The sequence below is a fragment of the Peromyscus californicus genome, unplaced genomic scaffold, assembly GCF_007827085.1.
Source record: "Peromyscus californicus insignis strain IS unplaced genomic scaffold, ASM782708v3 Scaffold_22__1_contigs__length_63687245, whole genome shotgun sequence".
NCBI classification, from domain to species: domain Eukaryota; kingdom Metazoa; phylum Chordata; class Mammalia; order Rodentia; family Cricetidae; genus Peromyscus; species Peromyscus californicus.
In genome coordinates, this window is record NW_026294525.1 from 27,131,164 (window position 1) to 27,158,136 (window position 26,973).

Genomic DNA, 26,973 nt, shown 5'->3' on the forward strand with positions numbered 1-26,973 from the left:
CCCAAAGGAAGTTTACCAGCATGCCAGGCCTTCCTCCCTGTCCATCGCTCTCTCTTCCAGGGTTGTGACAACCATGGAAACTTCCAGACATTGCTAAACAATGGAGCACCTCCCCAACACACACTTTCCATAGTGTGGCCATGGTGTACAGTTACATTTTGTGGCATGCGCTTGGATCCACTCCTCAATAGGGTTTTGCATCTGCCCTCCCTGAATCTCCCACGCACTCCGCAATTTTTCTGTGGTCCTTTTTGGCTTGATGGAGGGAGCCCCGCTTCCTCGTAACCATTCCATCTGTTACCTTCACACTCTATCATAGCCACCACCTCCCCTCTCCTGGGTCTTAGAAGTTCACAGTGTGAGGAGACAAGTGTCCCTTTATGGACTGTCTGAGCCTTTCCTCATTACGTGATCTTGTCCTTGATATCTTAGTTCAGTACTTTCCTTGTTAACTTAAGAAATATTGTTTTGTTGATGGTAAAACCGATGATGGAAAACTTTAAAAAAAAAAAGTTGTTAGATGCCAAAATAATCTTTGGCAGAAAATCCTGGGAAACTCCCAGGTTAGTGGGAAAATTACTGGTTTTGTCTGATACTATAAACGGTCACTAATCCTAAGAGGAGACTGGCTTGCTGGGCTGCAAGGCGGAGAATGGGAAAAACAAAATTTGTTACGAAACATTATCCGAATGATGTGATTCCATGGTGGCAGAGTTGGAGCTCAGTTTTCCATACTATAATCAGAGAAAGAAAGTTAGGGCCCCTTAAGGAGTCGCTTAACATGACCCTTTCATCGGGAAAATAACAAGGAAGAATTCGCCCCACCCAGCAGTTAGAAACAGCATCAAAATCTGGGCTTAAATTCAGATTTCCTGGTTCTCTGTCTGATTTGTGATGGCGTTTCATTCAAAATGTTGGAAAATGAGAAGCAAAGTAAATAAGGACAAGTGTGGAACATTCTCCTAAGTGCAAATGGGTCTTTTATTCTGTCCTAAGATACATGTTTTGCTCCTATACTTTCCTTCCTTCCTTCCTTCCTTCCTTCCTTCCTTCCTTCCTTCCTTCCTTCCTTCCTTCCTTCCTTCCTTCCTTTATGGTTATAAAACATTGTTCCACTAAGGAATAAAAACTCTGGATGTCCTTGGTGTTTGGGGGTTTTCTTAACGCCCCCTTTGGCTTGCCTCTTTCATAAAGGAAATAAAATCCTAAGAACCAGGACAGTAGAACACCTGCATCCATAGGGTAGATAACAGCAAGGCGGGGTACACCAGCCTGCTGAGTAAAAGAAGACCCACCCGTGAGTAACCTTCATAAACATGGCCTCCCAACCCCCAGACTTGGGTTTCTCTACAACCTCTCTCCCAACTCCTCTTCATTCCCTCATCTCTCAGGGAATCAGAACTCCCAGGAATCCGGGTGTGGAGTTCCTGAGAGGAGCTCTCTCTGGGTCACTGAGGTGGGAGTGTCTACTCTGAGCCTGGCCCCAGGTGTATCTAGGTGGAATTCGTGAGGATGCAGAGCTGAGACCTCGGCAGACTGTCTATCTGTGACTTACCAGAAAGGGAAATGCCCTGAGATATTATTTCTCCAACTCTCTGAAGTTCTGTGCCCAAGTCACCACAGGAGCTAGACTGAACCGGGCTGTCACGGTGACCTGTTCACCCCCAACGCTCATTGCTCATTCCTGCCCCTAGGAAGGCTGGGGTGACTAGGAAAGTGTCACAGAGTTTGGGTCTTTACAAAAGTGTTCTGCGACAGCAGTTTGACCAGATCAGTCACATTTCACATCTCGACTTCAGTTGAGGTTTCCAAGGTTAAGCTGAGATTTCCCCATCCTCCGTGAGTCTGCGTGCACATGTAAAGCATAGTCCTGCAAAGCCACGAAGGCCTCTTGTAGAAAGAACAGGAAGGTTTTGAAAGAGGAAGGTAACAGGGAGGGGGTGCATCTCAGAGATCTGAAAGTTATTTTCAGTGGAAACGGAAACTAAAAAGGGAAAGAGATATGCCGTCGCCGTGCATTCAGACATCCCCGTCTTCAAGAGGGATCGATTTCCATCTCTTCCTTCCTCTCCTAGCTGGGTATGGGACCATTCCCTGCCTTCTCGGCATAGACTATTCTAGCAGTGACATCTGGTCAAGGATGAAATGGTCCAGGCATATTGGTTGGCTTCAAGGAATCTCTTCTGAGCTCACTTGGAAATGCTGCGAGTCTAGGAGGCGGTGGAGAGAAGGAACTGGACCTAAAAAGCTGAAACTGCTTCCTGAGAGGGTATGTTCTGTGTTCCGGTGTGCTTTCCATATGCACATGTCAAGTGTTTCACAGGAAAGGAAACGGCTTCTCAGGAAAGTTAGATGACTTACCCCAGTTCAAGCAGGGCAAGCACTGGACCTGCCCACTTAGCATCAGAACGATCTTCCAACATAGATCTTCCTGTTTCTAGAGTGTATCTTCAGGCTGGTGAGATGGTCGAGCAGATAAAAATATTCACATCCTGGCTGTCCTCTGGTCTCTACTGGCATGCCTTGATATCCCTATGTATACGTGTGTGTGTGTGTGTGTGTGTGTGACTCACACGCACACACACACACACACACACACACATATGCATGCACACACACACTCATGTACATACACACTAAAAAAAAAGCTGATGGGGAAAAACGAAGTGTATTTTCCCAAGACTTGGCTTCAGGACAGTTGTCCACCTGATATTTCTGGGGAAGCACCGCCAACTTGGAGTGTGGCTTCAGAGCCATGACTGGCAAACTGAGAGATGCTACAGGGCACAGACGGTGACACACTCTAGGCACAGTCAATATCAATGTCCTGGACAGCATCTGTTGGTACCAGCCTTCCTCTGCGTCTTCCTCTGTCTTTACAGTTGTCAACTTGAAGGCTATCCTGAACAGCAGACGCACTTGGGCAGAATAAAGAGGATATTTTGAATTTCATTAAAAACAAGCCCCTTGAACCTTGCATTTGGGACTTTAATTCTCCATCCCAGACAGTGAGAAGACGGACAGGATGAACATGTGTGTCTGGCAATTTCTAGAGCTGGAAAACTTGGAAATTGTTTGTGTGACATCTTCATCCAGAATTATCTTTCATTCATTTTTTTCCCTTTTAGATCATTAATATTAGTTGATGTTGGTACATTACATATTTAGATACAGAAAAAGAAATATTCTTAGCAGGGTAAAACCACATCTAAAGCAAGAGGGAATTATCAAATCTTAGGGGTCTAACATGTTAGTTTTGCGCAGTCTTTGGCTTCTGCCTTGGAAAGCTGAAGACTGCTTACATTTCTGTGGAATTCTGGGGAAAATCCAGAGCTCTCCCTGCTTCGCAAACAATGGCTTACATAGATAAACTCTTGGCTATTCAGCCTAAGAAGTGGGAAGGCCAAGAGTGTCCCCAGGGTGGGGGTTGGGCCCCGATCAGCATTCCTGAGAAGCCTTGGCCTCTGGCTCCCTCCAGCTGACCCTGAATTCTGAGTGGAAGGCCTATGGCCTCTTACCTGCCCAGCCTCACTTGGAAGATCAGTGCAGGACTTCCTGTCATCAACAGTTCTGCAAGTTGTCTCAGCCACACCCAGAGCAGACCGGGCGCCCTTAGGTGTGGGGTATCGTCTTCCTTTGCCAAGGAGTCAAGGGGAGGGAGCCAGCAATGCCTGGCCTCCAGCTACACTAAATCCTTCTCTCTTTTTTGCAGAACAGGAAACAGGCCTTAGAAGTTCAATCAATATTTCAAAGTTACACAGTTGGTTAGCGGCAGAGTCGAGGCACGGGGCCAAGTTTCATTTATCTCTTCAACACGTATTAATCAACTTCTACTCTGTGTTCAGGATGTCAACCTTAAGTACCGACAGAGGCAGTGGCTTTCAGGAAAGTTGTGTGCATTCAGGGATGAATGACAAAGGGTAGGAATTTGGGACGCGCATGGATGACAGGTCTTAGGTGCATTAGAGAGGCTGAGATGAGGGAAACTTTTTAAAGACATAAGGGAGAAATCTGCACGCGCAGCACCAAAACACGGTTCACTGGTCATAGACGTGCCCTGCAAGGAGTTGGGAGCGAAGGCTTTGAACAAACACCACAGCCAGGCTAGTGTCTGTCTGCATTTCCGCACCATGCAGATAAGCAAGATATGGGGGCCAAGACAGACCCGGTGTGTGCCCTGGGAAGGAATGTCTTGTGGGTGTTAGAAAGCTCTTCTCATGGTTCATAACCCCAACTTTGTTTATTCTGGGTCTGACCAGAGTGACTTCATCTTGGTCTTGGCAACTTTCGTCTTCAGTTTTCAGAAGGGAAAGAGAGAGGAGTGAAACTGTTTGCGAAGGAGGGTGTATTGAGGGAGAGCCCATCCCCCAAGTTGCACTCAGTCCCCAGACTCCCCAGACACAGTCCTTTCTCAATTCATCAAGGAAGTAGGCAAATGGGGAGACAGTATTCCTCTTGCCAGGAGTGGATTCCCGGGAGGGCATGTGATCCAGTCCTTAGTCAAGCAGATGTGAAGGGAAATTTGATCCATGGTTTCGATGTGCTCTTTTCTCTCTAGAATGTTGTCTTGTATGGATGTGCTACCCGGGGCTGAGGGATGTAGCCTGTTAATGGGCTGAGGCTGCAGGGGAAGACAGTTGGGAAGTCACCTACGTCCTTGACATCACAAAGCCACTAAGAGACCCAAGGCGGAGGCCCTGCAACAGCCCATCTTGACATGTGATCTGATAAAATGATCTTAGTGATTAAGTCAGTTGAGTCAGGTTTTGTAACACTCACAACAGAAAGCATCCTTCAAAGAGATTAGAAGTTTTAATGACAGGTCGTTATTGGAGTTTCCATCCAATGGCTTCTGATGTTTCCCCCTTGGGAGAGTGTGTGGCAGGGATGTGAGATTGATGTGGGGTTGATTGAGCTGGAACTCAGCTCCTTAGGAGTCTTCAGGAAAGCTAGGAAGTTTAAGATCATAGCAGGACCAATCCATTCAATGGCTGATTTTTCTGTAGCTGTGTTCAGTAGCCCTAAGACTGCAATGGAGAAGATAGGTCACTACAGTCTACAGGGTGTGGGGCTTTCCAACGATGTGCTTTCCGGTCTCTGATCCATTATATGATCTTCAAGATGCTAACCTGTTCTAAGGTTAATGAATGTCTGCTAAATACAGGGTGTTCATAAGTTCCTGTAAAAAAGAGAAAAATAGTCTCTGCCTTCCAGATTGATTTAGATATATTCAGAGAACCTCACTGTGGGCATATGTGAACATTAAGTAACCTTCAGTTGAGACTGAAATGGCTGGTGTGTCTTTAAAGAGTTGACAGCTAGCTGAAAGCATGTAGATACATCTTATATGTAGATGTATCTTACATATACAGATATATGCATATATATACATATATGCATATACATATATATCTTACTGTGTATAGATATATAGTAAGCTAATAAGGTACATTTTTCATTTAAAAAACAATTGTGTATATATAGGTATGAGTTTCATACTTCAGTCTTAATCTGTTCATTGTATGTGTGCAGTGTCCATGGAAGCCAGAGAAGGGTATCAGAGCTCTTGGAACTGGAATTACAGGTGGTTGTTAGAGGCAATGTGGATGCTGAGAATCCAACTCAGGTTCTTTGGAAAAAGAGCCATTGCTCTTAACTGCTGAGCTATCCTCCAAGAAACTGTGTGTGTGTGTGTGTGTGTGTGTGTGTGAGAGAGAGAGAGAGAGAGAGATGAAAGTAGAAAAGAACCATGAAGTAAGGAGAAGTAGTCTTAAGGTAGGGCTGAGAGAGTAATGGAGTACACGGGACGGAAAGGGTAGAAAGCCAGTTCTAGAAACACAAGAAAAACCTTAAGGCAACTCACCCTTACAACTATGTTCTCCTAGAATGACTTCTGGCACCAAAATCTGTCTTAGTCAGGGTTTCTTGTGTATGTCTGTGTAGAAGCGCACCTGTGTGTGTGTGTGTGTGTGTGTGTGTGTAGGACAGTGGTCAGTACTGAGTGTCTTCCTTAGTCACTTTGCACATTATTGAGACAAGACTCTTCTTGAACATGGAGCTCATGGGTTCAGCTACACTGGCCAGCAAGCCCCCAGGGACCCTCCTTCGCAGGTGCATACCCCGACCTTCCCACGTGGGCACCGGGACCTGGATTTGGGTGCCGGTGCTTGTGAGCGAACAGTTTACTGACCAAGCAGTCGCCTTAGCCTCCAGCTAGCAATCTTAAGATAAACTGGAGGGGCGGGGCATGAGAATTGGTTCTTAGACAATGGAGACTACAAGTCCTCCAGTCTGGTGCCTGTGGACAGGGGAACGGGAAAATCGGTGTCATACTTCAGGCTTAGTCCTAAGACAGCACACAAGTTCTGTTCGTTTGCAAGTGTAAGAACCAGGCTCTCCAGTGTCCAAGGACAGAAGAATGGATGGTGGGGCTCACATTGAGGGAACAAAAACTGACTCCCTCCTCTTTTTTTAGTTCTTTCTCAGCTGTTAACTAATCGGCTGATGCCAGTTCCCATTGGTGAGGGAAGCCATCCCTATTCAGTATATAATGGCATCCAAACACTGATTTCCTCCAGAAATACTCTCAGAGACATACTAATCATTTACCATCCATCTAGGCATTTCTTAGCCCAGCCAAACGGATAAGCAAAACGAACCATCCCATCCTCACTGACTGCGAACAAACACGGAGCCTGTGTTCCCCCTGGACTATTTGCTCTTGAGTAGAGATGAGAAGAACATGGGGTCTGGATGCTGAAGTATCAAGATAAAACGGAAAATCAAATGGGAAGAGGCCTGGCGTCCAAGAGAGCAAGGACACCTTAGACACGTCACTGTCCACATTCCTGGCATCTCCTGTCCCTCAGTCCTGTCAAACATTCCCAGGAAGGGTTAAGGCCTTAGGTCCTGTTTTCTACCTGGTGTAAGGACGGAACAGTATTGCTTGAGATTGTACACTGCCAGCAGTCAGGAAAAAAAAATAAAGAAGATGGGACAACTCAGAGCTGAAAGTCAGCCTTCCCTCTGGACCTGAGTTCCTTACTCTGTGGCTGATACTGGAAAATCTGGACGCATTATGTCATAATTAGAAGTTGGTAGTACCTAGTCACAAGAACTATATGGAGTCTTCTAGTGAGGACAAGCAATGTGAGATGTGCCAAGCCCTGAGACCATCTGCCTCTGCACCACCGCCTGCTTTCTAGAACAGTCTTGTGTTGACGTCAGTATCCCCGCTACCGTTTCTTCTCCCAGGCTTTGCTGTCCTCAGTCACTGGTTCTGCGAATCACTGCTCCCCTTTCCTAAATGGCCCCTTGTGTCCAAAAGTCTGAGCAAAGGCTTCCTGTGAAGCAGGTCCAGGACAAACATCCAGTCAACATTAGTGACTTCATGAGCAACAGCAAACTAAATGGGGAGAGAATAACACACATTGAACAATCCATTCCAAATTCCAAATGGCTTTTCGTAAAGCTTTTTTTTTCCCCTCTAATCCTAAAACTATCCAAAGGAGAAATTTGTTTCCTTTTCTGACTTAAGGAGTTTATTAGAAGCAGCACCCCAGTGTCCTGAAACCGAACAGCAGCAGGGCAAACCTGGTAGCGCTCAGTGAGGGTGAAGGACAGTTGACATCTGACTCAGGGCATGCAAGGGGATACCCGCTGGCACCAAGATCCTGGGTGTGTCTGCACTTGGTTCCCAGGCATTCCCTTTGCTGTCTTACTTCTTGAAGGGGACTTTCTCAGACTCTCTTTTTTTTTTTAACCTACACGGAGATGCTGACATTATTCTCATGACCTTTCTCCTCCAGTCATTTCCAAGTGACTTTCCTTTGCCGTGGGACGCTGTGCTTATCGCCCAGCTCACATCTGTTCTGGTCACCACTTGGCATCAGACAGTGGGGAGTTCCATGCATTTCCTACAGGCCTTTCATGTGCTTCCCTGTCAGTTCAGCCACATAGCCCGGGAACAAAACATCCACCCAGCCGTGACATCTGACCATCTCTCCACTGATGCAATTTACCTCCCTCCACCTACACATTTTACACGTATAAGTATCTCCTTGTTTGCAGGGATTTCTAACCATCACAAAGCCTGTCTCGTAGCCTGCGAAGCTAAGAAAACCAGGAATATACTGTGTTGTAACTCTCCATTGCTGATATACTCAGAGAAGGCATGGGCCTTGGCAGCCTGCTCTCATGGATGAAAGCTGTAAATTGGCACTCGCATTGAAGACATAATGAATGTGTCGGGGAGGCACTCGGCTAGTGAGATAGGCATTCCATTGTGAATTCAAATTGTTAAAGTAGCAGGAATTCAAATTATTCAAATAGCCCAGACCTGGGTACTAGTGGCTCAGGCAATGTAGAGAGTATCATATCTATATTTGTAAGTTTGAAGGCTTATTTCTGAATTTGCCGTCTCGTTGAATTCATCCTGGTACTTTCTCAGGATGGCACCATAGTTAATCTAGCAGTCAATAGCAATCTATGAAGCCTTGATTAAAATTGTAAGGGGTAGGAGCACCTGCCTTGAGGCCTTTCAACAGAGAATCTAAGTACATCCAAATCTTGCCTTTTAGAAAGGCATGGTGGTACATGCCTATAAGGTCAGTACACATGAGGCTGAGGCAGTGGATTCATCCAATGTTGGAGGCCTGTATGGGCTACATAGGAGGGTTCTAGGCCAGATGAGCTAGAGGAGACTTTATTTTTTTAAAAATCAGAAAAAGAGAGAGAGAGAGAGAGAGAGAGAGAGAGAGAGAGAGAGAGAGAGAGAAGGGAGAAAGAAAGAAAGAGAAAGAAAGAAAGAAAGAAAGAAAGAAAGAAAGAAAGAAAGAAAGAAAGAAAGAAAGAACTTAATCTTTTGTCAGGTGTGGTGGTGAACACCTTCGTCTTAACTCTTGAAAGGCTAAGGCAGGAGGATTATAGTTTAAGTCTACACAGCAAGACTCTGTCTCAAAGCATCTAAAACAAACAAAATCACATCTTTCATCAGAGACTAGTCTCACTTAGCACTGAAACATGCTACACATGTCTTGGGAGGATCAGGAAGGACGTGCAGGTCAGAGGTCCAGCTGTGAGGAGTCAATAGTTTACCAGCTCACAGAGAAACGTCTGTGAAAGCGAACTGGAGTCAGTGGTGAAGTTGGGAGGGGGCTTGCTTGGCCTAAGTTTGAAGGAACAGATGAGGCAGAGCTCGGGGATGAGGATTTATGCTCCCTCTGTTTCCTGCTTCCTTCCGGGCACACAAGAGACGCACATTTGGACCAGAGACTGACCAGTGTGGTCTCCCCAGCAGGGAAGTGTAGTTTCAAACCTTCTAGGATGGGCAGTCTCTGTTTGGATCAAGTTCACCTTGAGAAAGACATAACAGCATATGGGACATAAATCAGAAAGTTATGAACAGGAAGCAGATTGAGTAGTAATGGATGTCTAATTCTGAATGCTGCCTCCATTTGAGGTCAGAAAGATGGGCAATGGGTAAGTACATGCAGGTGGGTGTGTGATGTATGCATTTGTGGGTTGATGGGGCTCATCTGTGCATATGTGCACACATGTGGTGTGTGTGTGTGTGTGTGTGTGTGTGTGTGTGTGTGTGTGTGTGTGTGTGTCTGTATATGTATGTGTAGAGGAGCTTGTCTGTGTGTGGTATATATATGTGTATATGCAGCTGGGCTTGCTTGTGAGTGTATGTGTGCATGTTTGTATATGTGTTTTTGTTTGTGTGTGTGTGTGTGTGTATGTGTTATATGCATGCATGTATGCTTGTCTGTGTGTGCCAGATGTCAACATCGGGTGTCTTATTCCATGGCTTCCCATCTCAGTTTTTAAGATAGGGTCCCTTACTGAACCTGAAACTCACCACTTTGGCTAGACTGCTAGCTCAACAAGGCACCAAGATCTGCCTGTCTCTGGCCCCCACCCACCGGCACTGGGGTTACAGGCACTCACCACTGTGCCTGGTTTGGTTTTGTTAAACTTAGTTGGTGGGGATCCGAACTCAGGTCCTCCTGCTTGTGCAGCTAATTCCTTGCCCACTGAGCGATTTCCCCAGGCCCATGGGTAGATATATTTGTAAGTGGAGGAAATAGGCAGCATCAAGGAAGCATTTGAAAGGAGGGAAACCTTTCCACTCAGCCCTGGAGCTGAGAAAGAAGGGCCAGCACTGATATGAGAAGCCTGACCCGGAACAGTCCCGCTCAGATTTGCTCCTCAACTTTCCAGGCCTGGCTGAAGGAACTCTGTTTTCGTCTCGGTGGGACTTTTCCACCTAGCTTCCTTTGGGATGAGCTCCAAACTTTGTAATGTCAAAGACGAGATGCTCTGGAGCGGGCAACTAAAACAAGAAGAGGTGGGTGCAGACACCTGAACATGTTTAGGTGTTTTCTAGGTTTTTTTTTTTTTTCAACACCTGACCAGACAGAGGAAATGATTTAGGTTTTGACCCGGCTTGCAAAAGCAACCATGAAGAACAAGGCGGTGCCACTGGGGGATTTCTACGATGCTGACAGAGCGGGATTCATCCAAGCTAGAAGCAGAAGCCTGGGGAATTCTCGCCTCACCTGGCTGGGCAGTGACTTTCTCAGACAGGAGCTCCTGAGAGTCCCGTCTACCCCGAGTGAATGGGGGAACAAGTGAAAGCATGCTGGTGAGTCGGAGACAGGGAGGGAAGGTGAGGAGGAAATTGATAAACCTTCCCCGAGTGCCACCGCGTGTTACTCAAGACACTTCTCACCTATGATCTCAGCTATTCATTTCAGCGAAGCTGGGGCAAGTGTGTCACAGGTCCACTCGGCCCTAGGCAGAGTAAGCAGCTGGCCTTCAGCCACTTGGCTCTTCTGAGGCTTCAGGCAAAGTCCTGACTCTTCCATGACTGTTTGACTTCCTTGAGAACTCTGAGAAGAAATACCCATATCCTCCAAAGGATGCCAGACACGTGAACTAGCTCCAAGAAGGCACTTGAGATAGCTTAACTAGAGCTATGCGTATGTCGATGCTTTCAAATAAAAACAGATGACTTGAGAAGCTTTGAGTAGCTGAGGGACTCTGCAAGCTACCTTTCACCGTGATCACAGCTGGAGAGGTCAGCCATGATGCTGAGCCAGCTCTGGAGGAATCAGCTCAGACTTCAGAAAGTAGCACAGAATGATGGGAAGATATGCAAATGAAGGTATATTCAAGACATGGAATGTGGTTGGTTTCTAGGAACTAAGGCCTGCGAAAGTGCTCAAGTGAGGAGTGGGAAACCTGTGGTGCGGTCCAACCAGGCAGCCGGATGAGGACACCAAAGACCCGTGTGTAGGCTCAGGAGATCTGGAGAAAAGCAAACTCCTGTCTATTGAGAATAATCTTTAGACCTCAACGTTAGCTAAAATTTGTCAAAAGACTTTTAAAGCCCACTTACTTTAAACCTCTTGATGTAGCAGGAATCTTAGGAGGTCTTATTAGTAAGATCAAACCTGAGGCCAGTTATTGGGGTGAACGCTGGAAGATCAGAGAAGCAGAACAAGCCACAGCTTCCTCACCTCCACAGTTCCTCAGCTGATCCTGTTTCCTCAGGCTGGAAGCCTCTGAGTCCTCATCCAGAATGGGTCTCAGCTGAACTGTTGCTCAAAAGCCTAAAAGCTTAACCAGCCAAATGCTTCTAGTTTCTGCTCCTTACGCCTTATATATCTTTCTGCTTTCTGCCATCACTCCCTGGGATTAAAGGTGTGTGTCACCATGCCTGGCTGTTTCCAATGTGGCCTTGAACTCACAGAGATCCAGAGGGATTTCTGCCTCTGGAATGCTAGGATTAAAGGCGTGTGCTACCACTACCTGACCTCTATGTTTAATATTGTGGCTATTCTGTCTCTGACCCCAGATAAGTTTATTAGTGTGCACAATATTTTGGGGGAACACAATGCCACCACATCTTGACTTAAGTATTGAGAAAAGTGGCCCCAAAAGTTGTAAGGCTACTTTAATCTGTGACATGTGAGAACCGTACAGACTCCAAAAAGATGGAGTCTGGCCTAAGTGTTTTTTTTTTTTTTTTTTTTTTTTTTTTTTTGAGGAAGGTGAACGTCTACAAGCTACCATCCGGCAGGCCCGACACAGGCAGGATGGGTGAATCAGCTTAGACTCCTCTATAAGTGGCCCATCCATTTTGTCAGTAGAGCTCTGAAGACAAATGCAAGGCAGGCTACAGGCAGACTACGTTGATGGTCTTTAATATCCTTTGTGGTAAGAGGAAAATTTGGGGCTAGAGTATAATCAGTCAGCCAGCTAAGTGCACTGGTAACTGGGAAGGGCTAATGGCCAAGGAAGTACCACTCACGAAGCCAGATCGTTCTAGACAGAGATGCTTCTATCACTGTCCAGGCCTGTTTGAAATGTCTGTCTTGCTGGCTATGAACTGAAATGAACTATCTGACTGTTTGTGTTTTGAGAGAGAGTCTCAGGCAGCTAGTCTGGCTATGCAGATGAAGAAATTCCTGATCCTCCTGCCTCCTATTCCGAAGTCCTGAGATTGTAGGCATGCATCGCCACACCTGACTCTGAGCTGACTTTTTAAATGGGTGTTTCAGTGATTTGAGACTGAGAGGAATGACTGAAGCCATGGATACCAGATTTAGAGTTCAAGGAGAACTTGATCTATTAGGACAAAGACTTGAATCCAATAAAGAAATGTGGAATGTGAACAACATGAAGCTTATGCATATATTACAAAATGAGTTCCGTGGGCATGTACGCAAAACAGCAACATAAGCAAAGTAGCCAGCTTTGACGTTTTGGTAAATAGGAACGGATGTAGAGTGTGACAAAATGCTAAAATGTCGCTATAAACTTCGGTTGCACGAATGGAATATTTTATCTGGATCAACAGATTTAAATAGTCTCTCTGATGTACTCAGGTTATATGACAACTCAAAAAGGGTGCTCAGGTCTTGGTGCACATTCCCCAAGGGACAGAGACAACTAAGAACATGGTTCAAGGAGAGGAATGAGGATAGAAAATTAGAGAGAGTTAAAGAAAATATAAAAGATTTGGCTGAGAGAGAATGGGATAAGGAATTTAGTTGCTTCTAAGTCAGAGTAAGTCTAGTGAGACAGTTGGAACTGTCAGCAAAAACATTCCAGACATTGTAGGTACACAGCTCTGGGGGGCAGGGGTGGCGCTACCTCAACCATCTCCTCTCACTGTTCTTCTCTACATATAAGTTGGGTGATCACTTGTTGGGTAAGAGGAGGCCAAGATTCTTGTCTTAAGATCACATCATTCTAAATGGCTAGCCACCCAGCTTTTCTTGAACACTCCGTAGGAAGGAAAGACAACCACCAAAGGATGTTGCTTAAACGTTGGGTAAAAGGTTATGGGCTGCTACTTTCACTTCTCCTGTCAATAAAGGTCTGAGGTCATTTGCTGTCCTGCTTTTGTGTGTTTGGAACTTTACCTAGGGGGAATTTACCAAGGTGAATTGCTCCCGCCACCCCCTGCTCTGAATCTGCCATAATCATTTGTGCAAAATACAGCAAGTTTCGCATGAACGAGATGTCCCAGCTCTTACTTTTATGTTCTGCCACAGCAGTCATCCCTCTGGACATGGTATTCATTATTAAACATGTGCTTTAGGAAGCCTCAGACCCTTTGTGACTTGAGTTTTGCAATAAATATAAGGGATGGGACAGGACTGAGAACAAGGGACCATACGACAGTCAAAAAACTTAAAAGGCTTAGCCACCTAAGGCAATGCTGGACCTTGGTGGGATATTGATCTGTACAAACACCAAACTTTTTATGTGACATAATAGAAATCCCTTGACTACTTTTTTTTTTTAAAGATTTTTTCACCAAAGCATCACCTTGCTTTGCTGTTGTCTACAAACAATCTAAAGTCAGTATTCTCCATCTTTGTGATCAAAGTACACATGGAAAACACTGGCTGGACTCATCAATTTGATTGACAGCTTAGAAATTTATATTACATCTTCACAGCATCGAGCAGACTATATATTCTTTTTGTAGAGAAATCCTTCACTCACTTCTTGGTTAGCTGCAAACTGATGAAGGCGTATACAAAATCATTTAACCTGTGCACATCACTCCCCGAGCAATGTCTTAAGACCATGCTACAGAGTCTAAGAATGACAGGAATATGGACACCGTCATTGATAAACGCTTGAGAAAAAATGTTTTTCTTTTGACAATTGTTTCTAAGTTGCACTTCTCCATTCCTGCAAATGGATATATGAGTGTACTTTGGTATGTGAACAAGCAGAAGACAATGGACAACTTTGGGTGTCAACCTCTGAAAGACATCCCTGAAGCTCACCATTTAGGCTCAACTGGCCAGCCAGTGAGCCCCAGGGATCCTCCTGTCTTCCCCCCCGCCAGGCCCCTACCTAGTGCACAATTATATGCACCATATCTGGCATTTTCATGTGGTTTCTGGGTATCAAATTCAGGTCCTTGCAGAGGTAAGTGTTTTGCTAATCCAGCCACCTTATAAACATCCCATTTCGAATTGTTCCTGAAAAACAGCTTTATTTTTCCATCCCCCAGTGACAACAACAAGACTTTGTTGGGGTTTATTCTCCCTCCTTCCCTCCCTCCCTCCCTGTCCTCCCCCCTGCCCCACCTCTCTGCAGGTGGCTGAGATGATGACATGGGTGTTGGATTGCCTCCCAGTGAAGCAGAGGAAAACTTGTGTAGAGGGAAGGGGGAAAGAATGAAGGGAGTGACTTGGTGACTCCAAGGGAGATTTTTGGAAGGAAAATCTGGAACTTTCCGAGCTTTGTGACTGTTTCTTCCCAAGGTCTGCCCGTCTTCACTCTTGGAATTCTTGAAGCGTGTCTCTAGTCTTAAAACAAACATCCACTTGTTGACAGCAGAAAAAGAAAGTGAAAGAGAAACCCCCAAAAGGCGACCTGATCACTATCTGGTCACCCTTCAAGCTCTTACTACTTTTCTGAAAACTTCCCTGATGCATCAGCGGGGAGATACTGGAGATACTGTCTCTCAGTTCCCGTAAGTGCTCACTGCGTTCTCCACTCATCTCATTCACCCCGTTTACTGTTCTGGCACCATGAGTTATATTCCTACACTGCTGAGTGAAACCACGCTTTTGAAGCTCATTCATATGTCCCAGGGCGCCAAGCAAAGCATAGAGCAGATAAGACCTTCAATAGTCATCCGTCTGTGTGACGAGGCTGGCTCAGGCTAAACAGTTCATCAAGTTCACTGGTGACTGAGCGATTGAAACAACCTTGGCTCCAATAAAACAGAACCAAGCCAGGCAGAAAATAAATTTAAGCAAGATATTAAAATTAGCACTAGGAGTAATTTTAGATTATATGCCAGTATTAAAAAAGTTTTACGTGACATCCCCTCCTGAGGAGTGTGTAACCAGGGTTAGCCATCTTAAGAAGTTACAGTGTCTGACCAATTTAAGAAATGTTATGAGTTGCTGCATCTAGAGTGTATGCTCTGTAATTTGGATATACAGTGACCTAAATTCCATGTGTGAACAATACTAAGCCTTTCCACATTTATATCACCCAGAGGAAGAAAGAACTTGTAGGAATTCGCTTTGGGAGAGGTCTGCTGTGGCAGGCATTGCTTTGAGAGTGGTCTGGAGGCTATCTTTGAGGTCGGGCTTAGTATGAAGCAAGGGCATGCTTTGACTTCTTAAACAGGCCAATTTAATATTAGATCAGATTTGTCAAAGAACCACATAGACTTACAGTGAATGTTTGGGTAACTGCATGGTGCTAGACTTCAGTTATCACAAATCATCCAGGCTTTCCTCTGACCCCATTAGTAACCCCCAAAGCAGGCATTTGTGATGAACTGACTAAGAATGGACCAACTCCTTTTCTAGTGTGAACAATGCTGCACTACCAAACAGCAGAGTTAGCAGGGATACTAAGGGATGAAGGCTTACAATGGGAGAGCCCCCAGGCCACACAAATATCCAGGATATGCTGTCAAATGAATGTTCTCCTGGGGGGGGGGGGGGGAGTAAGCAAACATAGAGGAATTGTCTCTACTTTTCTCTTTAAAATATATTAGTTAATTTTAAATTATATGTGTGTAGTGGTTAGAAAGAAATGTCCCCCAAAGGTCATGGCACTATTAGGAGGTGTGGCCTTGTTGGAGTAGTTGTAGCCTTGTTGGAGGAAGTGCGTCACTGTTGGGGTAGGCTTTGAGATCTTATATGCTCAAGCAAGGGCCAGTGTGGAGACAGTTCACTTCCTGTTGCCTGTGGATCAAGATAATAGAACTCTCAACACCTTGTCCAGCACCATGTCGGCCTGCAGGCTGCCATGTCCTGCCATGATGGTAATGGATTAAACCTCTGAAACTGTAAGCCACCCAATTAAATGTTTTCCTTTATAAGAGCCATGGTCATGGTGTCTCTTCACAGCAATAGAAACCCTAATAAGACAATGTGTATGTGTGGGGGATGAATTTGTACATGTGAGTACAGTACCTTTGGAGGCCAGGAGAAGGTGCCAGATCCCCTGGAGATCTGTGAGCCACTTGATGTGAGATCTGAAAATCAAACTCAGGTCATCTGGAAGAGCAGTACACACTCTTAGCCACTGAACCATCTTTCCAGCTGCTGTTTCTATTTTTCCAGTTAATGAGAAATGATAACTTTTGAGGAATATATGATTTTCCAGAGCATTAATTCTAGGTGAGTAGTGAGCAGTCTAGATTTAAATTTGTAGCACATTTAATATGGCCTTACACAATCCTCTTCTACATGTAAAGTTTTGTTCCTCTGTCTGTCCTTATCATGTTAAAAATCTATATAAGCACCATATATCCCTGAGAAATAACTGGGTACTGTTTTGCCTATTTGTCTAGGAATAAAATGCATGAGACTATGTTTACATTTATTGTAAGTGCTGAGAACTATGAGCTGCTGAATCATTTTCCCCAAGAATCCTGGAAATGAACAGTTATGGTTTGACTGTGACTTCTCCACAGAGCAGTTCCAGGTCACTGTGTTCCGAGCCTTTTTACAACTTAGTCATGCTGAGGATTAAGGTTGACATGGGTTCCCTCCTTGATATTTCCTCTTGATTAGCTCTCAGATACAAAGATTACATGTCCTGTTTCATTCTAGACTTGAGCAGCAGGAAAAAAAAAAAGAAAGAAAGAAAAAGAAAAAAAAACCCACCAAACTTCTGCTTTTCCTCTCTCCACATCATAAATCTGGAGTCCCAGGAGAATCACACAGTAGATGTTTCTGGCATGTCAGTCACCCATAGGGACTTTTGCATATCATTTCAGGAAGTTTCCAGAGACCTTCAGGGTACTCTTCAATACATTACAACCACTCCTTACCTATTTAAATGTATCAGATGATAAACCATTGGAATTAGTCTTTTTTTTTTCTTTGCAGTGAGCCTAAGGCCTTCCACGTGTGAGGAATGCACTCTACCAGAGAGCTACATCCCTAGCCCCAATAAAGACCTTTTAATCTACTCTTTACAACCACGGCACTGTAACAATTCCAAACTCCTGAGAAAAGTACAAGACTAACGCATAAAGTTTCTGTCCACACTCTACCTCCATTCCCAAACTTTCAGTATTTTGATCACATCTTTATTTGTATCATCCTGCCTTTCTCTGATTGCAAATATCTGTGTCCTGCGCTTTTTTTCTAAACCACTGGAGAGGTTTTCCCTTCACGCTTCCCTTTACCTCTTAGGACGGTAAGGATTGCCCAAGAGCATTTTCTTACGCAATCATGTGGTATGGTTATCAAATGTGGGACATTTCCCATTGATGAAATAGCTTAGGCCACTCATGCTTTTCCAGTTATACCGATGAAGAGCAGCCTGAGCACTGTTTGATCTCTTCCACCCAGGTGCCAATGCCGCACCAGGGGTTGCACGTAGCTGTCCTATCCATTTTATCTGTTGCTCTAAAAAAAAATTTTTATTTTATCTTTTCTTTGCTCTTCACAGTGAAGCCAACGGCTTTCTGTGATGTTCTCTGGTTAGATCTGCCGATGCAACCTAGTCTATCTCTGGCCAGAAAAAATACACAAGGATGGTGTGAGCGTCTCGGGTGTCCCCAGTGTGAGACAGTTGTATGCTTTTCTTTCATGACAGTAGTCCTGAGCATCTGATCCCATTTGTCCATTTTCTCCACTCTGGTGTTTCTGTGTTGTCCTTTGAAACTAGTAAGCAGCCTATGGGGAGACTCTCTAAAGTCGCGCAAAGATCCTGCTCCTCATCACGTTTCTCTTCCCAGCTCATCCAATCAAGCTTTGCTATAGTGCTTGCACTGCTTCCCACCTCCGCCCACTCTTTCCACAAAAAGCAAAAGTAAGAAATGCCTCTCTCACTCTGTCTCCCCCTTCTGTTCCTCCCTCCTTTCCTTTCTTCCCTAATCTATTGTTAGTATAAATTTATATATTCTAAATGTATTCTGTGTGTTTATAGGCGATTCCTATCATTATTATTACCTCGCATGCCTAAATAACCCCAGATCTAGTAAGTTGTAAACCCTTTGATATGGCTCCTGTGTGCTTTGTATGGGCTCCCGTAATTTCAAAAACCATCTTACGTTCTGGGTCAACAAGATGTTCCAGGTTGATCCTGTGTCGTCCCTGTTCCTACCAGCTACCCAAGGACCTCTGTTTCCTTTTCGTGCACAGTGGTATTTAGAAACTAAGATCTGAGCACTAGATATGCTCACGGCTACCTGAGTGTCTTTGTCTCTAGACCCCAACAGCAGACATAACTAGAAAAAGTATATACAGAGACAGATACACAAGAATGTGCATACAAGAGAATGTCTCTCTATGTATTAGAAACACTTCATCATCTTTTGTACCTCATTTTTTAATGATTTTATTTTTGTTTTATATCCTGACCACAGTTCCCCCTCTGTCCTCTCCTCCCACTCCCTCCCTTCTCACCTCTCCTCTGCCTCCCGCCCCCACTCCTCCTCCTTTTCTATTCAGAAAAGGGAAAGCCTCCTTCCATGGATATTAACCAAACATCATCAAGTTGCAGTGAGGCTAGGCACCCCCCCTCTTCTTAAGGCTGGACAAGGACCAGTATGAGGAGCAGGGTCCCAAAAGCCAGCAAAAGAGTCAGAGACAGCTGCGACTCCCACTGTTAGGAGTCCCACAAGAAGACCAAGCTACACAACTGTAACATATATGCAGAGGGCCTTGTTCATCCCACGCAGGCTCCCTGGTTGACAGTTCAGTCTCTGTGAGCCCCTGTGAGCCCAGGTTAGTTGATCTGTGAGTCTTCTTGTGATGCTCTTGACCCCTCTGGCTCCTACAATCCTTCCTCCTTCTCTTCAGCAGGATTCCCTGAGCTCTGCTTAATATTTAGCTGTGGGTCTCCGCATCTGTTTCCATGAGATGCTGGATGAAGCCCCTGATGAAAATTGGGCTAGGCACCAATCTATGAGGATGGCAGATTATCATGAGGCATCATTACATTGACATTTATTTTTGCCAGTCATGCCTACTTCATCTTTTAATTTCCCTTCATCTACCGTGAGAACCCTGACTTTCAATGACACAAGGATACTGACTCATTTTTCCCATCCATTAACAAATGCATTTAGAGTCACTATACTGTATACATCAACTAGACAATCAATATACAGCTGTAATTTCCCTAGTGAGGTTTTATTGTTAAAATATGCTTAAAGTTACTTGAATTTGATCTTCATTCCTGCCCTCCATTTCAGTGCAATCATATCCTTTTCTAAATGGTGTGCTCAGGAAAGGGTTAACAATCACTTCTACCTGATTTCCCATCGCTCTTTGTAGATAAATGATTTCATTATTTCCTGTGGGTTTTTTTAAGGGGGTAGAATAAGTAATTTATGTTTCCTCAGTTCATCTTCTTGCTTACCAAAAGGTAATATATTGTAGATTCTCTTTTGCATAGGCTGCTTTAAAAAAAAACTTTATTTGGTAGATGTATTTTTTGCAGCTGTATGGCACTCTGTTGTTTGAATGAAGTATTCCCAAGCTCACAGATAGTCCCAATAGTGGATATTATTTTTTTTTTTAAAAAATCTAGAGTTAAGAAATTATGTGTGTTTATTTTCAAATTCTGAAGGGAGATCTTTAGCATGGACTCCTAGGAAGAGAACTGTTAGTATAAGACTAAAGGTCTGCTTTTGTCAGATGTGAAAAAAAAAATCCCCTTCATGGGTGTGTGCCGTTTCATATTCCTGCTGTGTGAGTGGGCACATGTCCCTACAGCCTTACCAATAGAGTTATCAAGCTTTGAATACTTCTCAATCTGATGAGCAAGAAGTGGCTTCTTCGTACAGTTTCGATTTTATGAGTGAAACCATGCATCTTTATCTATGCTTAGTTTAAGGTCACGGTGATTTACATCTCTTTTTTGGGAATGGATCACGTCTTTTGACCATTTTAAAACTATAGTTTCTGAAGTGTTTCTTTTTGTCTATAATATGTATCTTAAATAGTTTCTCCTAATTTGATATTTACCTTTTATGATTTTGCCCTTAGTTTTTGTGATTAGATTTATTAACTATTTGTTCTCTTGAATCCGAAATGTAAGTTGCCGTTCAAAACCTTCTGTCTATACTCAGGTTTGAGAGGAACTCACCCTGAGGTCTTCTGGCTCTTGTAAAGTTGATAGACTTGTTATTCCATTTGGAATCTTTGAAGGTTTGAGAAGTGGACATAATTTTACTTTTCTTCCAAATATCTATCTAATTATTCCACTGTGTTTACTGGACAATTTGTTTTCTACAAAAAAACCTATTGTTTTTCTTATAACGAATGCCTTCTTAATAGTAAAAATAAGTTAAAATTATCTCCCCTGCCCCTCTCTCTCTCTCTTTCACACACACACACACACACAACCACACACACACAAACTTCAAGAAAATAACATTAAAACCTTCCCTCAAAAACTATGTATTAATAAGAGATAATGTCACTCACTGTAGTTTGATCAGGTTAAATATCATTTAATAAAAGATGAAATTAAGTAAAGGAAACTATTTCTTAATCTGAAAACAAACTCCATCTGTGGTTCAAAGACTCAAGATAATCCCCCTTTACCATACTCTAGATTTTCTGTCTCTGGACACTGTATTCCATCTGTTCTTGTGTGAATAACACACTGTGTTCCAAACAGAGACTGTATGGGTGCAGGCCAGGGCTGGACTCTGTCTTCTCCCACAACATCCACCTCATATCTGTTCTTTATCAGTGTTTTCCTAGCATGTGTACTTTTCCATGAGGACTTTAATGCTCCTTTATCCAGTTCTGGGGTTTGGAGTGAAAAGGGACTTGTTTTATTGGAATTTCATTAAATCTGTAGATTTAATTCACTAGATCCCATGAAAGTGGAGTCACCCAGCATGGGTGCTAGAACAAAACGTGGGCCCTCTGGAAGCACAGTACATGCTCTTAAATCCTGAGCCATCTTTCTATCCTTTTTTTTTTCTTATTTTTATTCTCAAGTATTTAATCTCTTAATGCCATTGTAAATGGAGGTTTTTTTTTTCAATTATATTTCTAACTGGCTTTTATATGTGTGTATGAAATCCACTGACTATTTTCACTTGATATTTTCAAATATAAATCATTGCTTATCATATATAATCCTGATGGTTGTTTTTTATTCCTTTGAAGTTTATAAAGCATTTATGCAGCAGACTTTTTGGTTAATGCATGCAACGATTTACTTTAACAAACCAAAAGACTTTCCCATAAATTATATTGCTTCAATGAAGTGAACCTGTAATTAGGTTATTAATTGTATGTTGTTTCTAGTAAATGTAACCAGGTATTAAACATAGCATGTTTTTCAAGGGAGTTTAGAATTATCTACTTTAGTGGTGTTAAATTTTAATTTCAAGCCTATAATTAAAAGGGCTTACACTCAGGGATACCTCAGCTCAGTTTCCACTCAGGCTGCAAAGCTGAACTTGGTAACAGCAAAGCTCACTTGCTAATTCTCGATAGACACTATCCAAAGGGCATCAGACACAGGTGCTTGTTTTCTGGGCTGGAGAAGCCAGGGGGAGATGTACTCCCCTGTCTGTAGATGTTACTTTTTCCTTCCTGTGACAAAATGCCTCCCAAAAGCCACTTAAGGGAGAAAGGTTTCATTTGGACACACGGTTTCAGGTGGTTTCAGTCCATCAGAGACAGGGTGGAGGTGTGAGGTGGGAATCAGTTCCAGAGGCTCCTCACACCACTGTGAAGCAAGAAAAAGCAGAAAGCCTGGTGCCAGAACCAGTGGTGGGAACAGTCTTCCAAAGCCGAGGCCTAGCGACATACTTCCATGAGCTGGGCCTCAGCCCCTTGACTAGGCCAGTAGCCAGAGAGCAAGCCTCTTGGGCTTGAGCTGGTGGGGGGTGGGGCAGCATTGGCTTCTCCAGTTCTCTTCAGTTACTGTCATTTATTTCCACACATTAACCCCTTCTATGCCAGTTCAATTGCAAATATGTATTAATAGACAAATCCACAGTATTTGGAAGTGCCACAAAATCCATAAGGATTTTAGACAAATTAGACTCCAGTTTTACCCTAGCACTTGCACATATTGATGAAACACAGGCGTGAGCACAATCAGACATCACACAATGTTGTATCTGCCAGAGACAGAACACATTCCGGACAGTGGCAGGCACCAGCCTCAATTATATGGTGTCACCACATACCTTGATGACAATATTTTCTCATGTGTTTGAGTCGGTCCTCCCGTGATTTTTGCCCATCATGACCCAGAAGCCTATAAAACCCACTGCCAACATTGCCAGTAAGAGGCCCACGGAGGCACCTCCGAGCTGGAAGTAAGACTGGAAGTGATGATGACCCCAGGGTCAAGTCAGTGATTTGCGTAGGCGTGTCCCAGTCCACCGCAGCTGAGACTGTTGAAGAGCAAATGGATAACAACTGTTCAAAGATCGGCTTCACTGAAGGCGGTGACATCAGCCAAGTCCCAGAGGCACCCGCATCAGCCTTGGAGAAGGTGCCAGTGACCTGTGGAGTCCAAGCAGTGAGACTTTCCCCTCTCATCGCTGTGATGACCCTGATCAGAACAAAAGGCTTGTTTACGATGGTCAGTGAAAAGGCTAGCCCCAACTGTGATGCTGGACCTGCTGCTAGCACTGGGTGGTTTCAATGACTTAAGAACCATGGTTTGCTCCACAATCTGAAACTGAGTGGTGAGTCTGTCCGTGCAGGCGCGTGGTACTTAGGCCTTCACCATTGAGGTTTGTGTCAGTACATCCTGGGAGTTCACATGATGGTGGGATGGCAAGCTCGCTTAGCTGTACATTTCTCACAAGGCTCCCCTATTGCTAAGTGACTGTATATGTGCAAGTTACTCAGTCACGGACAGTGTTTAGACACAGACAGATTGAAAGACTCTTTGGAAGAGCTCCTTACTTGATCCTTCTCTGGAGGCTCCAAGATGCACAGGATCTATTCTTGCACTGCGTGGTGACCTCAGAAGCATAAACCACAGCATTATTAGAGAGTGGTGTGGCCATGATGCCTTAACCTTTCTGTAAGGACGTCCTCCACATGTGAAACATACATCTGCTTTTGAAAGTGTCGTAGGTGAAGCTGGAGAGACACTCAATGGTTAAGAGAACTTGCTGCTCTGTCAGAGGGCGTGATTTCAATTTCCACCCCTACAGGGGTGCTCCGGGGGATCTGATCAGACATAGATGCAGGCAAAACACCCTAACACATAAAAATTCATAGATAAATAATTTTAAAGTTTTATCATCTCTCTCTCTCTCTCTCTCTCTCTCTCTCTCTCTCTCTCTCTCTCTCTCTCTCTCTCTCTGTGTGTGTGTGTGTGTGTGTGTGTAGGTATGGGTGTGTGCTGATCAAATTGGGAGCTTGGAATATGCATACTAGGGAAAATCACGGCAACTTATACGCTGCAGCCGTACTAGCCCTCCAGGAAATAAAAACGGCCCTGGTGCTCATGAATCTGAAGAGGGGGAGAGGAGTGGGAGGGATTGGAGGGAGGAGAGGGAAGGAGAGAGTCATGTAATACCGTATACATATATGATATTCTCAAAAACTAAACTACATATTTTTTTAAAAAAAGGAAGAAATCCCTTGGAATTTATTTTTTAGGTCCACACCTTTTCAAAGTGTAGGAACCACAAATGAATAAAAGCCACATTTTTAGTTAGACTGTGAGTGAGAGTTGATTGTCTATTTGACAAGAAATTAAAGCCATCTCAGTACTTCAGTTTTAAAATCCATCCAGCTGTATGATATTGATTCCATCAACGGATGAACTGCACACTAACCATGTCTGCTTCCTGGAGATAATGTGCAGAGGACCAACACCAATCCCTGGTCCCAGTTTGAAAAGATTCATTCAAAACCTCTATTTTATTCCTAGTACTATATAATACCCAAATAGTACCACAATTTAAAGATTAAATGGACTCAGGAGAATCAGAATTCTTTGCTGTATTTGTTCATTCATTAAGTCTTTCATTCAATATGTATAAAATCCTTAGTCCTACATCAGAAAACATCCTAGATGTTAAAGATTCTGAGGTGAGTCATAGAGACAGTGTTCCCAGAGTTCATAGTATATATAAGACCATTCTTGTTTTGTTTGCTTAAAATAGACTTTCTTAGTTTTTGTGGTAAAGAAGTCTTGCAGGATAATTTCTCATAACCATAAGGATAGAACACAAAAACAAGATGTGAATAGTAATTTCCCAGTCCACTGGAAAGAAATATTTGTGTGTAATGGCCCCTGTTGCTAGGCTGTACACCATGGTTTACAACTGTTTCAGGCCATTAGTTGCACCGGCAAATAATTTCCTCCTTGTGTTCAGTTTATTTACATTTTAAGATTCATTTGATTTTTATTTTACATTATGAGTGTTTTGTCTGGTATCTGTGTGAACCAGGTACATGCCTGGTGCCCATGGAGGTCAGAAAAGGATGTTGGATGTCCTGGAACTGAACCACTCTGTGGGTGCTGGGAACTAAACCTGGGTTCTCTGCAAAAGAAACACGTGCCGATAACCACTGGGTTCTCTCTCCAGCCCTTCCACATTCATTTAAAAAGAAAGAAAGAAAAAGAAGAAAACTAAACAAAAACTTGAATAAGGTGAGAGTGGAGACACGAGAGCAGCTTTTCTATGAATAGACACGGCTAGCTGGTGTTGTTAGGAAATCTAATGAATGTCTAGGCCAGTAGGAACTTTCTAGTCTCAAGGTTAAGCAGTTGGGATTTTTGAGCTGTCTTACCCACCAGAATTCAGTACTGTGCCTTTGAGCACAATGAGACAGATGAAAAAAAAAGACCATTTATGGCACAATCTCTGCCTCCGAAAAAGGGAAGACTTGGTTTGAACAAGTTGGGAGCCAGTGTGTCTCTAGAATCCCTCCCTGTGTCAGAGCAGTCAGAGGAGGGAGAACCTGACACCTGACGGGACAATAAAAGAACACAACTGCAGCTCCTACCTCCTGTCAGTCAGCCCCATGCCCAAAGACATCTATCCTAAGATAGAAATGTGATGAAATGTGCTGAAGGCAGACTTTCATACAGTGACCCAAGGCAACCAGAACAGCTAAAGAGACGATGTAGCTTGTGAGCAATTTCCTTCTCTTTAATATGAAGATGTGGGTGTCATTTTTGATTGATGTCCAACCAACACTCCACTTTCATCTCTTCCTTCCCCACAACAGACCAAAACTGTTTTACAGGGTCCTCAGGCTACATGTAAGGGAAACCAAATAAAGTCGTCTACACAAAGAAGGCATTCATTAAAAAAGTATTAACATGTATGTTAGAATCCATGGAAGAGGTAACCCCCTTCTTCAGCTTCTAGAAGATCCAGAAACATCTACAAAGAGAAGTTCCTTCCCTCTGCCACGAACTTTGCTCAACCACTAATGCCTTAGCTGGGCATTTCAAACCCTTAAGAAGAAAAATCCAATTGACCTGCCAATAAATAGTCCCCCCAGACAGACAAGGTTGGCCTTAGTTCAGAGTCCCACACTTACATGGATGCTGCCAATTACAAACCCATGAAAAGAATACATTTATCGAAAACAGAGCTGGTGCCTATCAATTTGTCCTCTACACAACTCTTGGTATACCATAAGCTACATTCCTAAACCCCCAGGGAAGCAATTCCTCAAATATCTTGCCTTAGGATCTGGAGTGAAAGGTAGCCATGTTTGGACTTTGTGGGTTCTGTGGCGGTATTCTGATACTAAAGCAAGCATTGCTTTAGAGTACAGGGGAGATTTCAGTAGTACTTATGTATCAGGAGAAAAAAAGACATTAACTATTGCCTCACTAGGATACCAGCTCAACAGAATGCTCATTCTTTTTATTGGTAGCTAGTTGGACATTGAACGTTAAAACTGCAAACAGTTTTCACTAAAATTCAGTTCAGCCGAACTCATTTTGTTTAGAATGGTAATTGTTAATTTGACAATTTGTCACTTGAGACCAAGTGTCCTCTGTGTTAATAGTTCACTAGTTGGGCCCAATGAGATGGCTTGGTGGAGGTAAACGAGAGCTTGCCAAGCAAGCCTGAGGACCTGCATTGAGTCCTGGAAATTGGGGTTAGGAGAGAGTCATTGAAAAGAATGAACACTCTGCTTAACTGGTATTTGTGGTCCAGCTGTAGTCTAATGTGAAGAAGAGAGAGTTTAATATATTGAATAATATACTCTTGCTATTGTCACTTTTTAATAACGATGTTAAGATTTTTGAAAGAAGAGAAACAAGAAATACTGTACAGACATCACCGTAAGAGACTATGGAAGTTTTGTGATAGTGACATTTGGACTTTAAATCCCTTAAGAGAGATTCTGTGATCGTGATAATTATCTGGAGATCCATCAATATGATTAGACATCACATGTAAATTTCAGTGTTCATTCAGAATCTAAGTCTTGTTTTAAGAATTCTATTGACAGTTCCCATCACCACCTCAGGAGAGGAAAGATG